The sequence below is a fragment of the Pelobates fuscus genome, chromosome 5, assembly GCF_036172605.1.
Source record: "Pelobates fuscus isolate aPelFus1 chromosome 5, aPelFus1.pri, whole genome shotgun sequence".
NCBI lineage: Eukaryota > Metazoa > Chordata > Amphibia > Anura > Pelobatidae > Pelobates > Pelobates fuscus.
The window spans coordinates 169,659,538-169,672,185 of NC_086321.1; the positions used below are offsets into that span (position 1 = coordinate 169,659,538).

Sequence of the window (12,648 nt, forward strand, 5' to 3'; positions counted from 1 at the left end):
AAAATAGAGAGAAGAAGCTTGTTGCACTGAGATTGGTGAATTTATCAAGATGGGAACTTGATATTTTAAAAACTAAGAAATCTCATCTGTGTGTACCACTGTTTTTGCTCAAATGTTTCTTTAAATGTGAAGACATTGTGTAGACACATCCTAAAATCAATGTCTTGCAGTTGCAGGCATGAGGTATGGTGGTTTCCTGACAGGAAAACCAGATCACTTCTGTTTGGAGCAAACGCTCTTTTTTAGCACAGCTATTTGAAGTTGACAAAATCATTCATAGTCTTACAAACAACTGTATCATGGCACACTGATATTGTTATAGTGGCTCTGTCACTTTTGTTGGTCTTTACGTATTTTGCAAAGCCCCCCAAGGTGACAGTGGTTTTTCTGGTGTGACGGGTATAAGTTACACTTGCCTGAAGCTGTCCCCTGCGGGCTCCATCGCGTGTTTTTTTTTTTTTTTTTCTTTCTTTAGCTTCTGGCTCTTCAACCACTAGAACTCCGCAAATGTGTTGTACTATTGTGCACATGTTGGAAGCAGGCAGGATTCGCCTACGCTAAATTATAAAATTCTAATCTACTCCAAATGATATCACTGTTGTCTGTCATTCTGTCTGCACCCATATAATGTTTTTTTCTTTTTCTTTAATTTTTATTTGTTTTTGATGCACCTAAAGGTCTAGCCTTAGTCTGTGATGGGATTTCAGCTAGGCCCAAAATTTAGTAGGCCTAAAATCTCCGTGTGGCATATACAAGTACAGGTACCTGTTAGTTAGTTACATATAGCTCAGATACTGTCATCAATGTACTGAGCATGTGCAAGAACTGAAACCACATTTCATTCTCCTCAAGGGCCATGTTGCCTGTCCATATAAGGCAATCCTGCAGGGGTGGGCTGGGACAGGGGGCAGGGAGGCAATTGCCCTCCCCAGGCCACCCTAAATCCAGGGTCACCCGCATCTACAAAAAAAAAAAAAATGTTTTCCACAGTGGCGGAACTACCGGTGTTGCAGCTGCGACCGGGCCCATCACACCAGGTGGCTCGGCTGCTCTGTAGACCCTTGCTGGCAGGACTGGCTCCCCTTGCAAAACTGCTATTTAGTATATTGCCAATTTGGCATTATACTAAATGGCAATTATCCTACCTCACTGATCGGCCACTGAGTAACCTCAGTAAGGGGCAGAGTGGGTTGCAGATGGATGGTCCCTCTGTATTCATTTATGTGTGCCTCGGAGGCACAGCTAGCACACATGCCAAGACTCAATGCTTTCCCCTCACCTCTTCCTGGGTAGAGTTCTGGCAGAGCTGCCTCCATATCCTGCCTGCAGGGTCCCTCCATCAGTTCCCAGGATGACAGCACTTAGACTGCACAGGGGAGCTCAGAGCAAGTCCAGCAGACCTAAGCCCCCCTAGAAATCCCTGTCCCAGCTTGCAACATGGCACACATGATCAAGGTGAGTGAAATACTCTACCTCACTTCTCCCTGCACACAAATGAGGCTGTCTCTTCCTGGCTCTACTTCTTTCTGTGTGTCTCACTTCCTCTCTGTCTCTCTCTAGTTTTTTTTAACTGTCTTAGGTTCTCCATTCTTTGTGTCACTGTCTGTCTCTCCCCCTTTCTGTCTAGATGTATAGCTCTGTCTCCCTTTGGCTCTTTGTCTCTGTCTCTCCTTCTCCCTGTGTGCCTCTCTCCCTCCATCTGTCTTCTCTGGCACTTTCTATCTCCCTCTTTGTTTCTTTGTTTCCCTCTCAAACTGCCACAAAGACAATCACACTCAGCCAGCCCTCACACACCCACACAATTACACTCATCCAACTACACACATACATGCAACAGTGCAATCACACAAAGAAACCACACACATTTCAACTATTGTATTGTTTAGTGGGAGTCACTAGGAGCAAGAATATGCACAAGGTGGAGTGATGAGGGGGCCTTACTTTAATTCTTGCACAGGGGCCCAGCGCTCCCTAGTTACGCCCTTGGTCCCCCCCCATGGGCCCGCGGTGCTGGTATTGAGGTTGCACCGGGGCCCACACACTAAGGGGGACCACCGGGTGACCCATACACTTAGGGCCACCCAGTGAGCATGTTTCAGCAGGGGCCCGGTCGGGTTCTGTGGCCGTTTAACAGCGTGACCAGGCCCCGTTGCGGCAGCATGGGAGGAAGTGTAGACCGTGAGTCACTTCTTCCCACAGAGAGTATGAGCCGCGCGGGAGAGAGGCAGAGCCAGGTTGCAGTGTGAGAGCCAGCAAGCAGAGTCAGACCCCAACTCCCAAGCACCCTAGCCAGCACACTGGACCCCAGGAAAGGTACCAGCAAAGGTAGGAAACTGGCTTTAAAAGTGTAAAGTTTGTGTGTGTGTGTGTCAGTATGTTTGTGTGTATCAGTATGCCTGTAACAGTGTGTCTGTGTGTGTCTGCTTTGGTGACTGCCCCCTCTTTCAATTACATTGGAAAGGTGTTTTTACTCCCCTCTTGGTGCAATGGGCCATTTGACTGGATTTGCCCCCCAGATTATAGAAGGGTTGAAGGCAGAAAGGGGGGAACCTCAGCTTGTGGTTTTCTTATTTTATATTTTCATGTGTGTCCCCTCTCCTCCATTCCACCAAGAGAGGACAAAAAAGTTAGTCTTGGAAGATTTATTTACAGTAATTACAGATGCCACTTCTGTTACTGCGCTTTGGTAATCATTGCCTTGCAGTGTATTGCTGGACTGTTTTGAACACACTATATAATTACTAAGGGCTGGGATCTGTACTCTGAAATAAAAAGATCCCACATCAAGACGGACAATGTTTTTAATTGCTTTTAACATTTATGCATTATGCTGCTTGCTGGCACAGTGTCATGATAATAGGGGGACATACGAAAACTCTGACCATTTTTAAAGGGCTGCCATCACTTTGTTTTTAAATTGTAACACTGAATTATATCTTGAAAATCACCAGCTTGTGTTAAACGAGCACTCCAGGTCGCTAAAGCACTTTAGCTGTAATGTTTCACTAGCTGTCCCTTCATTTTTATTTTATAAAAATCTTGATTTCAAGAGAAAGTGGTACTTCTATATATGAACAACGTTACACCAGTCATAGTGCTGGGAGCATGCTCTTCTTCATTTGCATTAAGTACTTACTCAAAGCCAAAGCGAGTGCTTCTTACTCTGCCAATAGTGGTTCTCATAGAATCCAATGCTTCTTTATTATAGCCACGCATGCACCATAGCACCATCATTCTTCTTTAAACTTTTTTTTTCTCTTTCTTTCTTCCCAGCTACAAGAGGGTATGGATTGAATTTGGAAAAGAAACACCGGAGATGCTTTATAAAAAGTGTCATCGATTTATTTATGATTTATTTTTTATTTTTTGCGAAGTTATTTTTTTTTGGCATAACTTTTTTTTTTTTTATTCTTTATTTTTATTGTGCATGAGGTAACAGGCTTGTAGAGCCACAACAGCTGCTACAGGCTTTTTCATAACATTTAGTATTTTAAAGTGTGGCAGATTAAACAGCACATTTTACTTTTAGGAAAACATGAGCGTAACTAACTACATAACATCGATGAGTTGGTTTAGACATGCTAAGGTAGACAAGTTTATGAGGAGTTAGGTCACGTTTACAATTATGTTAACTACATGACTTTGCGTTCCTGTGGAGGTCAAACAGGTATACTTATGCCTTATTTACAACTGCTTGGGTGCTCGCTTTAGTTAAGGATCAAGAGGAGCCTGGCAGGAAAGGCGGGCCAAGGGATAGACACAGTGGAAGGGGTGTCATAGTATCGGATTATCAACGTTATGGTTCAAACATAGCTGTAGGTTATACAGTACAGTGAATTCACAGGTGATTTGCTTCAGGGATGTAAATTACTGACTATGATGGTCTAATAAGTGATCCAGTAAGCAGGTGACCGCAAGGCTGGCATAAACATAGAAAGTAAAACTAAAATGGGCGGTAAGAAAGTAAACAAAGAGAGTCCCTAGGGTCCTAAGTAGTGCTGCCGTCAGCCGATGCCTTGCGGGGCAACAGTGACGTCCCGGTATGGTGCTCTGTGTCTCGCTTTTGGTGATCCGAGAGAGCAGGCAGCTGTGCTTTCCGTGGGGTGGTGTGGTTCGTCCATTGGGTAAGTCATAGTCCCGGTCGGAGGTCGTACTTTTGGCTGTAGTTGTGAGCCGCTGTGGGTCCGCTGCAAGTGCTCTGGGGTTGCTGCTTTTTCCGGCTTTACTGGTCGGCCATATTGTGCTGTGATTCTCCGGGGTTGTGGTATCGCCATTGTTTGTAGGCGGTGTGGCCTTTGCTGTTTGCAAGCTTGCGTTGCCTTCTTTTGGGTTGTTGCTCCCATACCACGTTTGCCTCTAGTGTGTCTCCGAGCAGCAGCCTTTAATTCAGTCTCTCTCCGTTGCCTGGACGCCTTGGTAGGGGAGTTCGGGAGAACTTCCATGCCCCTTTCCCTGGCCTTCTGTGTCTGACCCCTTGGTGTGCCGTCGGGTGTTGTTGCCGGTTCCGGGGGTCTCTGAAGTGCCTCCCAGAATGCTTCAAAAATTTTGTTGAGTCTGAGCTTGGTTTCGCTGGTGGCGGTGCAGGAGATGGTGGTAAGCGAAGCGTCTGCCATATTTTGGGCCTTAGGTGTGCCGCCTAGACCTTGTGGTCGTTCTGTGTGTGGTCGGCTTGTCCGCGGGCTCTTGTGAGGGTGGCCCGGGATAACCCCCGCCGGGCCATGGGGAGCGGGGGGGCGGGGGCGGGAACGAGGGCTCCTGGCCATGTTTCCAGCTGCTTTTGGTGGCAGGAGAGCGGCCGCCTCTCCTGCGCTTGCCATTCTTGGAGGCCGTTTCGTGGTATCGGTTGTACGTCTCATGGAATGTCGCTTGACCGGTATCTGCGTATTCCTCTCATCGTGCCCCTATACCGGGTAACCTTTAGTTTTAGTTTAGTCGCTTATTTTCCTTTTTATTTTGTTTAATGTGGTCCCCTGTGCCGGAGCTATGGAGGCACACGTCCTCTCTGTTCCACGGTCAGGCCCCGCCCCCCCTTTGGCGTTACTTCTTAATTCAGAAACATTTACTTAATTTTTCCTAAGCATTTTATCGTTTTAGTTTTGTGAGGGAGGAGGGGGGGGGGGCTGTGCTGTTCATATGAAACTCCCTTCCCAGCTCCATTGGACTCTCACCCAGTCTACATTCCTTTCCAAAAAAATAATTGAAAACCGTTAAAAACGTTTCCTCCCCGCACCTTTAGTAACCTTGTTTCCTCTCCAACAACTGTGTCGTTTAAAAACAAAACAAAAAAAAACTAAGCCTTTATTGGAAACTATTCTAGCAACCTATTTTTCCCGAAAATGAAATCCCTCCCGCGGAACATGTTGGCGCTTTATAAATGCCAGTAATAAATTGAATTTAAAAAAGAAAATAATTAAATCCTACCCATAGATATTCTGTCACTTTACCCCACTCCCTCTAGAATGTAAGCTTAATTGTGCAGGGCCCTCAACCCCCTATGTTCCTGTGCATCCAACTTGTCTTGTTACTTGTACAGTGCTACGGAATTTGCCTGCGCTGTATTATTATTAATAATTAATAATTAGTCCACCTATTGTACAGCGATGCAGAATTTGCTTGCCCTTTATTAATAATAGCTAATAATTAAGATTGACAGGGAGACAGAAATGGAGGTAATTGATTCCAGAATAGAGCTAAACACGTGTTTATTTTTACATTTCTTTACTTTTCAAAACTTATATTTGTTAAATATAGGGTGCAAGTCAACATATTTAACATTGTAGAAAGTGACAGTTCGACTTTAACACTGTACATTCAGAAAAAAACACAGAAAAAGTTACCGGCGCTCTCTCCTGAATCCCTATGTATATTTAGACAAATGGAGGTCATTTAGTTACTCCATTTAGTTACTCTATGTAGGACTCCGTGTAGGACCTGCTTAGGGGGGTCTGCCTTGATGTTGGCAGGTGGGCATTCCTTCCAATGGCCATTGGAGTAACTAAATGACCTCCATTTGTTTAAAAATACGTAGGGATTTAGGAGAGAGCACAGGTAACTTTTTCTTTGGTTTTTACTATATATTGGGGCTGATGTGTACTGTGTTGCTGCCGCCCAGGAGTGATGGGAGTGAGCGCAGGACTTATCCTTTTGTAACTGTACCTTCAGAACCTAATGGTTTATTGCAGTACATTTACACTCTGTCTCAGTTCCCTACCCCCAACTAGGAATCACAACAGTTTTAGTGATGACATAGATGTGCTATGAATGTATTGTGGGGAAGAAAAACAAAACCACTGAATGTTTTGTTGGTTTACAGGAAGTGTGTGAATGTATGACAATAGGAAAAGGAATCTATGGCATTCCAACTGCTGGAGACTGCAGCTCCCATCATGCTTGGCTTCCAAAAGACTGAATTTAGCTCACAATCTGCCAGGCATATTCAACCAATTGGACTTCAAATATAGTCAACTCCATGCCCAGAGAAAAAATGGGCTGGTCATTTTAAATCTAGGGGAATAAAAGGTCACAAGAGGATAAGTAACCATAACACCAAGGAATATCCTCTGCTTATAGTAGTAGTGGTATCAGCAGGTAGTTTTCTTGTTAAAACAATAGGGAGTGTGGAGGGGGAGGGGGAGAGGTAGTACCCAACTGCCATGCTCACTAGACACTCTGTTTGAATAATACTGAATTTTACCTAATTAAAATGGACTCTGTCTCTGGCTTTTCTGAAAGTTGAACCTCTGTGTTTGAGCTGCAGTTTAGCCCCCCCCACTCCCCTTTGAGAGTGGGGGTTACCCCGGCACCCATTAGCTGGGTCTGGGTCCTGCAGAAGCAAAGTTTGGTGCATTGCTCCACCTAACATGGCTGTAACGGAGCTCCGTGTACTCCGACCGAGTACCCTCCGTTGATGGATGCTCCTAGCGCTCTCAGAGGACTCCAAGCACTGCAGACGACACCACAACCACCGAAGGCTCCACAACCGCCGTAGCTTAACTGGAGCCGCGCCGTCTTCCGTCCACCCTGGAATGAACCTTCAGCATTCAGGAACGTGTGGGGAAGATCTCTCCTCCTGGAGAGCGTATCCGGAACAAGCTCTTAAAAGAGCTAAGTGATTAAGAGCTCAGGGGAATATGCAGCGCATAGCAATCCCCAGTGTGATATAGCAGTTCCCTCCAATAACGAGACAAGGCTACGTATTGAGGGTCAGAAGAGGTCTGAGATGCTGGAACACCCAGCCTGGCTTTTATTGAGGTTACATGCAAATAGGACACTCCCAGGGGGAGGCATAAAATCACCAATCACACATCTGGTGCAGATAAAATAGAAAGGTGAACAGCGCTAAAGCGCTTTAGCGCTGTTCACCTTTCTATTTTATCTGTCCATTTATCACAAGGTAGAGGGAACACCTTGTTGGTGAACTGCTGCTCACCCTTGAGAAGAGAGCGCTTATTACCCTTTTGCATTTGACACATCTGGTGCAGCCCACACATTTCCTCCCCTCAGATAAACAGTTAAACCAATTATTACATACAATAATATTACAATTTTTACACACACACTGTAACTTTAAAACCATACATTCAATTTCAATAAAAGTTGCATATTCAGACTCAGCATACATCAAACATAAACACTTCCAAAAATCAGCCAAATCCCTCCAGTGGATCAAAAGTTAGCTGGAAGTACTTTATGACCGACCGCAAGCACAATTTCCTGCCCAAAACAGTTCCATAGATTTGGGCTGTGCGGCCGGTCAATTTCATGCCGAAAAACGACTAAGTCCCATTTCGAACGGGACTTGGGGTCAGCGGTGTTCGGCAAAATGTGTAGCCGATTTTGGTTCCACAGAATCTTTAGCATACACCGCTGACCGCATTCGAATGACTAAAATGGCCGCCGCCACGTGTTCGGCTGCCGAATGGCGGCCACCCAGCGCTCGGCAATTAACCTGCAGTAACCTCACAGCCTGGGAGGTAAATTGCCTGCACACTTTAGCTTCTGGGTGGTCCGCCTGTGTGGTACTTGGTTCAGTAAGCCCTATTTACTGAACCAAGTGGGAGAAAGCCAGGGGCAAGTTATTTTACAGGTCTGGGGACATAGTCTTAAAGGGACATTGTTCAGCAAAGTCACAATATGTCCCCAGACGGTTCTTAAAGGGCCATACACACCCAATAAATGTTAATAAGTTTTCAGGGGCACAATCTTCCAGGGGCCATAGTCATGAGGCAGGAGGCTGGCAAACATGCTTCTCCACAATCCAGGGAAGCAGGGCAATTTCTCATTTAAAGGGCCAGTTACAAATAGCGATTTGTAACAATGGCGTCTGCCACATGTCAACCAAGCCCACAACTCTATGCTATGTCTGGGCTCGACAGAGTTTTCAATGATTTCTGGGCAAAGCTAGCCAGCAGACTGCAAACCCCAACACACAGGCTGTCAACTGCTTTCTTACTTCAGCAATCAGATTGAGATCATGTCTCCTCGATGTGGAGGGTCTGGCATTGAACCGAAGGCCTCTGCGATTAACCAACACTGTTCCTTCACCTTGGCTCTCCTGGAATCCTTGCAGGTCACTGTACACTCTGCATCACCGCACAAGTTATTGCAACAGCTTCCACTTCACAAATATGTGGTACATTACTTACTCTTAGGGGTCTGATCAATCAAGGCCACAATTTGGGGAGTGGTCAGAGAGCTTGCTGGATCGTGGGCCCAGGAATCTTGGGCTTAAGCCTTCATTGTGGGACTGTGCCCACTTATGGGGAGGGTGTTTGCTGATCACAGTCTGGGAACTTGGAGCACTTTCCAGGGCGCTTCACTGCAATCTCAAGGGTCACTCTCTTTCCACCACATCCCCTACTCTTATATGGAACCTATGGTCTTTCCTTACTGATATGCATGTTTATTAGATTTATAAAAAAAAATAAAACATTTTTACTGCCAATCTGCATACAATCATACAATGCTCTAGTTACCTTATTTTCTTTTATCATAAAAAATGTATCTAGTACTCCATTAAATGCAGTGGCAAACACCTGTAGAGAGGGCCATTGTGCAAAGCATTTTTTTGCCCCCCCTATCACAAGTGTAGCCAAAAGACAGATCCACATCTGTCACATATCTCCCACAATGCATTGACCGCTGGTGTTCTACCATTTTCCCATGCTTGCAGGGTTGTATTTAGCACTGAGCAGTGTTTTTGTGTTTTATTGTAAGCATGTTTTTTATGGAGTGTGTGGGTGTGAATGTAGGGTTGTGTTCGTATGTAGTGTTGGTTTTTGAATGCAGTGTCGTTTATATGTTTTAGTGTTTAATACAGAGGTGTGTTTGTAGTGTTCCTGTTTGAATGCAGGGGTGTGTTTGTGTGTAGTGTTAGTGTTTTGAATGCAGAGATGTATGCACATATACACATACACTGTGATACACATACACAGACACACATGCAGATATAAAAACACAGATACAAACATTGACACATGCAGATACATTGACACTCACTGACACAGAAACTCACATTGACATACAGATACGCGCACATACACACACGCTGACAGACAAACATATATAGATGCACTCACTGACAGACCTACGTGTGTGTGTGTGTGTGTGCGCGCGTATACACACACACACACACACACACACACACACACACACACACACACACACACACACACACTGACCTATATAGCTAAGTGGGTACTGTAAAGACTCCTAATTGTGAACCCTTTGTATAATCGATCACTGTAGTACATACATTTGAATATATAGGGCACAAAGTATTGCAGACCTAATTGTACAAAACTAAAAAACAAGCATAGCCAAGACTGTCACGATCAAAAAAGGTGGACCCACTAAATGGTTTCCTTGTACCTGGCTGAAAGTCATAGGAGATTAAAAAAACAAAACCTTTTTGTATATACACAGAATTGTTTTGGCATAAAATCTGGGGACAGAAATCAAATAAATGTTTTAAAATGAAACAAATCCTTGTAGGTGATTATTGATAAATCACTTATCATTTTTATTATTAAACATGTGTTGGAACTACAAAGTTAGGGAAAAAGGTACCAAAATAGTTAAAAAAAAAATAAAAATAAAATAAAAAAAGTAAACTAATGATAAATACATTAAAAATAATCCTTGGATGATACCACAGGAGAATAATCTCAAAGACCAAATATAAGGTTAGATCCCTGGTGATTCCTGAAGGTTTGTGTGGTTGATTCTTGTAATGTTGTCCCAGAGTGAAGAGCTGACGTCGGCAGGGGAGGAGAGGTCACCAGCGCCGAGGGAGCCCGGTGCTGGATTAAGGTAATTGGCTGAAGGGGTTTTAACCCCTTCAGCACCGAGGGAGGGGGGAACTCCAAGAGCCTACAGTGCCAGGAAAACAGGTTTGTTTTCCTGGCACTATAGGATCCCTTTAAGTCCAAGATGCCATTGATAGACTGTCTCAATGATTATATTCTGATCGCAAAAATACATAACTACTTGTCACAAAGTGCTGGGCTTAGAGGAGCAGGAGGCCTAGCAAGTTTATCTCTTATAGAGGAAACCAAAGAAATGAACAACTCAATGGAATTTTATTATAAGCTGCTCAGTGAATTTAGAGGGAGTTTAACTTGCATTTCACAATTGAAATTCAATACATATCACAAAGTGTGCATTCCCTGGATGCTTTTAAAATCATGTTACACAATAAATATATAAAAAGCTTAAAAAAATAAAATGCATTCATGCCTTGCCACTATAGAAGGGTTTCTATTAAAACTAGCAGCAAGAAGAACATTGTGTGTTTTTGTAGTGAATATGAAAGGGAGGCCTATTCTGAATATAGTATAGAAGCGGCTCTTCCTAACCACATCTGGGAATAGCTTTGGTTTATACAAAAGTCTGTAATGTAAAGAGCTTTAAAAAGCAATTGACAATTCAACCTATTTTTGTTAAATAGCAAATGCATAAGACAAACAAGTGTAAATGTTCTTTCTGGTTTAATAGCCAATTATGAACTTTTTCAGTATGATGTGATAGCGGTAAAAGTGTACACTTTAAAAAATAAAATAAAAATGTATTTTAATTTTTACTGAAAGGCTCAGTATGCTCAATCATATCCGGTTAGATTGTTACAGGGCCTTCTTCTCCTCATGTATCGGTCAATGTTATTTTGTCTGTCAATCACTTGCTGTTATATACCCCCATGTCTAAAAGTAGCGTGCAAAAGAAAAGAGGTGAATATGAATACTTTCAACTTGATTTTGCATAAATAAAAGTAATTTCATAGTACATATAATAGTCACTTTAAACTCACAGTGATGGCATTTGAGTCATGCTACATAAGCAACTCTAGTAATGTAATATTTATACACAAACAACTGGTTATTGACATGCTATTGGCACGCCTGTCTAAGAAACTAACCAAATAATGGTAATTTTGTCATTTGGGCATGTGCTGTGCCTCATTTTAATCAGTTTTTATTTATTTATTTATTTTATTTTTTAAATAAACTCTGGCTCTGGCTAAAAGAGGCTCATATAGAGAGGTAGTAGATCCCACAATCCGGTGTCCCAATTGCAGTAAAATCATTCTGCAGCATCCACTGTCTAGGCCGTCACGTGTCCTAATATATCTATTGGGACACCTGATTGTGGGATCTATTCCCTCTCCATAGGAGCCTCTCTTACCCAAAGCCAGTGTTTATAGGGCTCTGGGAAATGTGAGTGTTGCCCATATATGTACATGTGTGCACTATTTTATAATTGTACCAGATGGTCTGTGCTATGTATTTTTTTTTTTTATGATTCTTTTCAGGTGATATTTTAAGATTTTCTATTACCATTGGTTAAGTTTTACTATTTTTGTTTCACAATTGTTTTTTGGTCTAACACCTCATTTTGGCTATGTATGATTGCATATCTAGGTATGTAACTGTGTACTTATGTGAGGGGACAAAAAAGGGTAAGCTGTAAAGAGTTGTGATACACAAGAACTAATATCGGTTAATAGATGCATAATGGGGTGAAGGTTGTTACAAGGCACACATGGTTGAAAGGGGGGGGTTAAGAGACACACAAAAAGAGTGAGGAGACACACACAAGGGTTGAGTGGGTACTGAACAACACACAAAAGTTAATATTTTGGGAGGGCAGGTACAACCATACATATCTACCTCACATACCAAGTTACCTAGGTACACCTCTGTGTTTTGTTTTTGTTTAGTTATTTTCTTCATTAAATGTTCTGTTTTATTTTACATTGAGCAAATTACATTAAAGGGACACAATAGTCACCCAGCCCACTTCAGCTCAATGAAGTGGTCTGGGTGTCAGGTCCCTCTAGGGTTAACCCTGCCTGATGTAAACATAGCAGTTTCTGAGAAACTGCTATGTTTACATCTGGGGTCTAGCCAGCCTATAGTGGCTGTCTTCCATATTATGCCTCAATCACGCAGAGTGTCCATAGGAAAGCATTGCGCATTCGGCACCGGTGACGTCAGACAAGGATGCTGACGTCGGCGGGGGAGGAGAGGTAAGGGAGGCCGGCGGGGGGAAAGGGTGAGTAGCTGAAGGGATTTTAACCCCTTCAGCGCCGCGGGAGGGGAACCCTGCGGGTGGGGGCACCCTCAGTGTACTATAGTGTTAGGAAAACCAAGC

General features: G+C 43.4%; 1 protein-coding gene across 2 annotated transcripts in view; it reads left to right on the forward strand.

Moving 5' to 3' along the window:
* TRPV4 (transient receptor potential cation channel subfamily V member 4) overlaps positions 1-12,648 on the forward strand; it is a 108,656-nt gene that overhangs the window by 12,315 nt on the left and 83,693 nt on the right. The window lies entirely within an intron of this gene.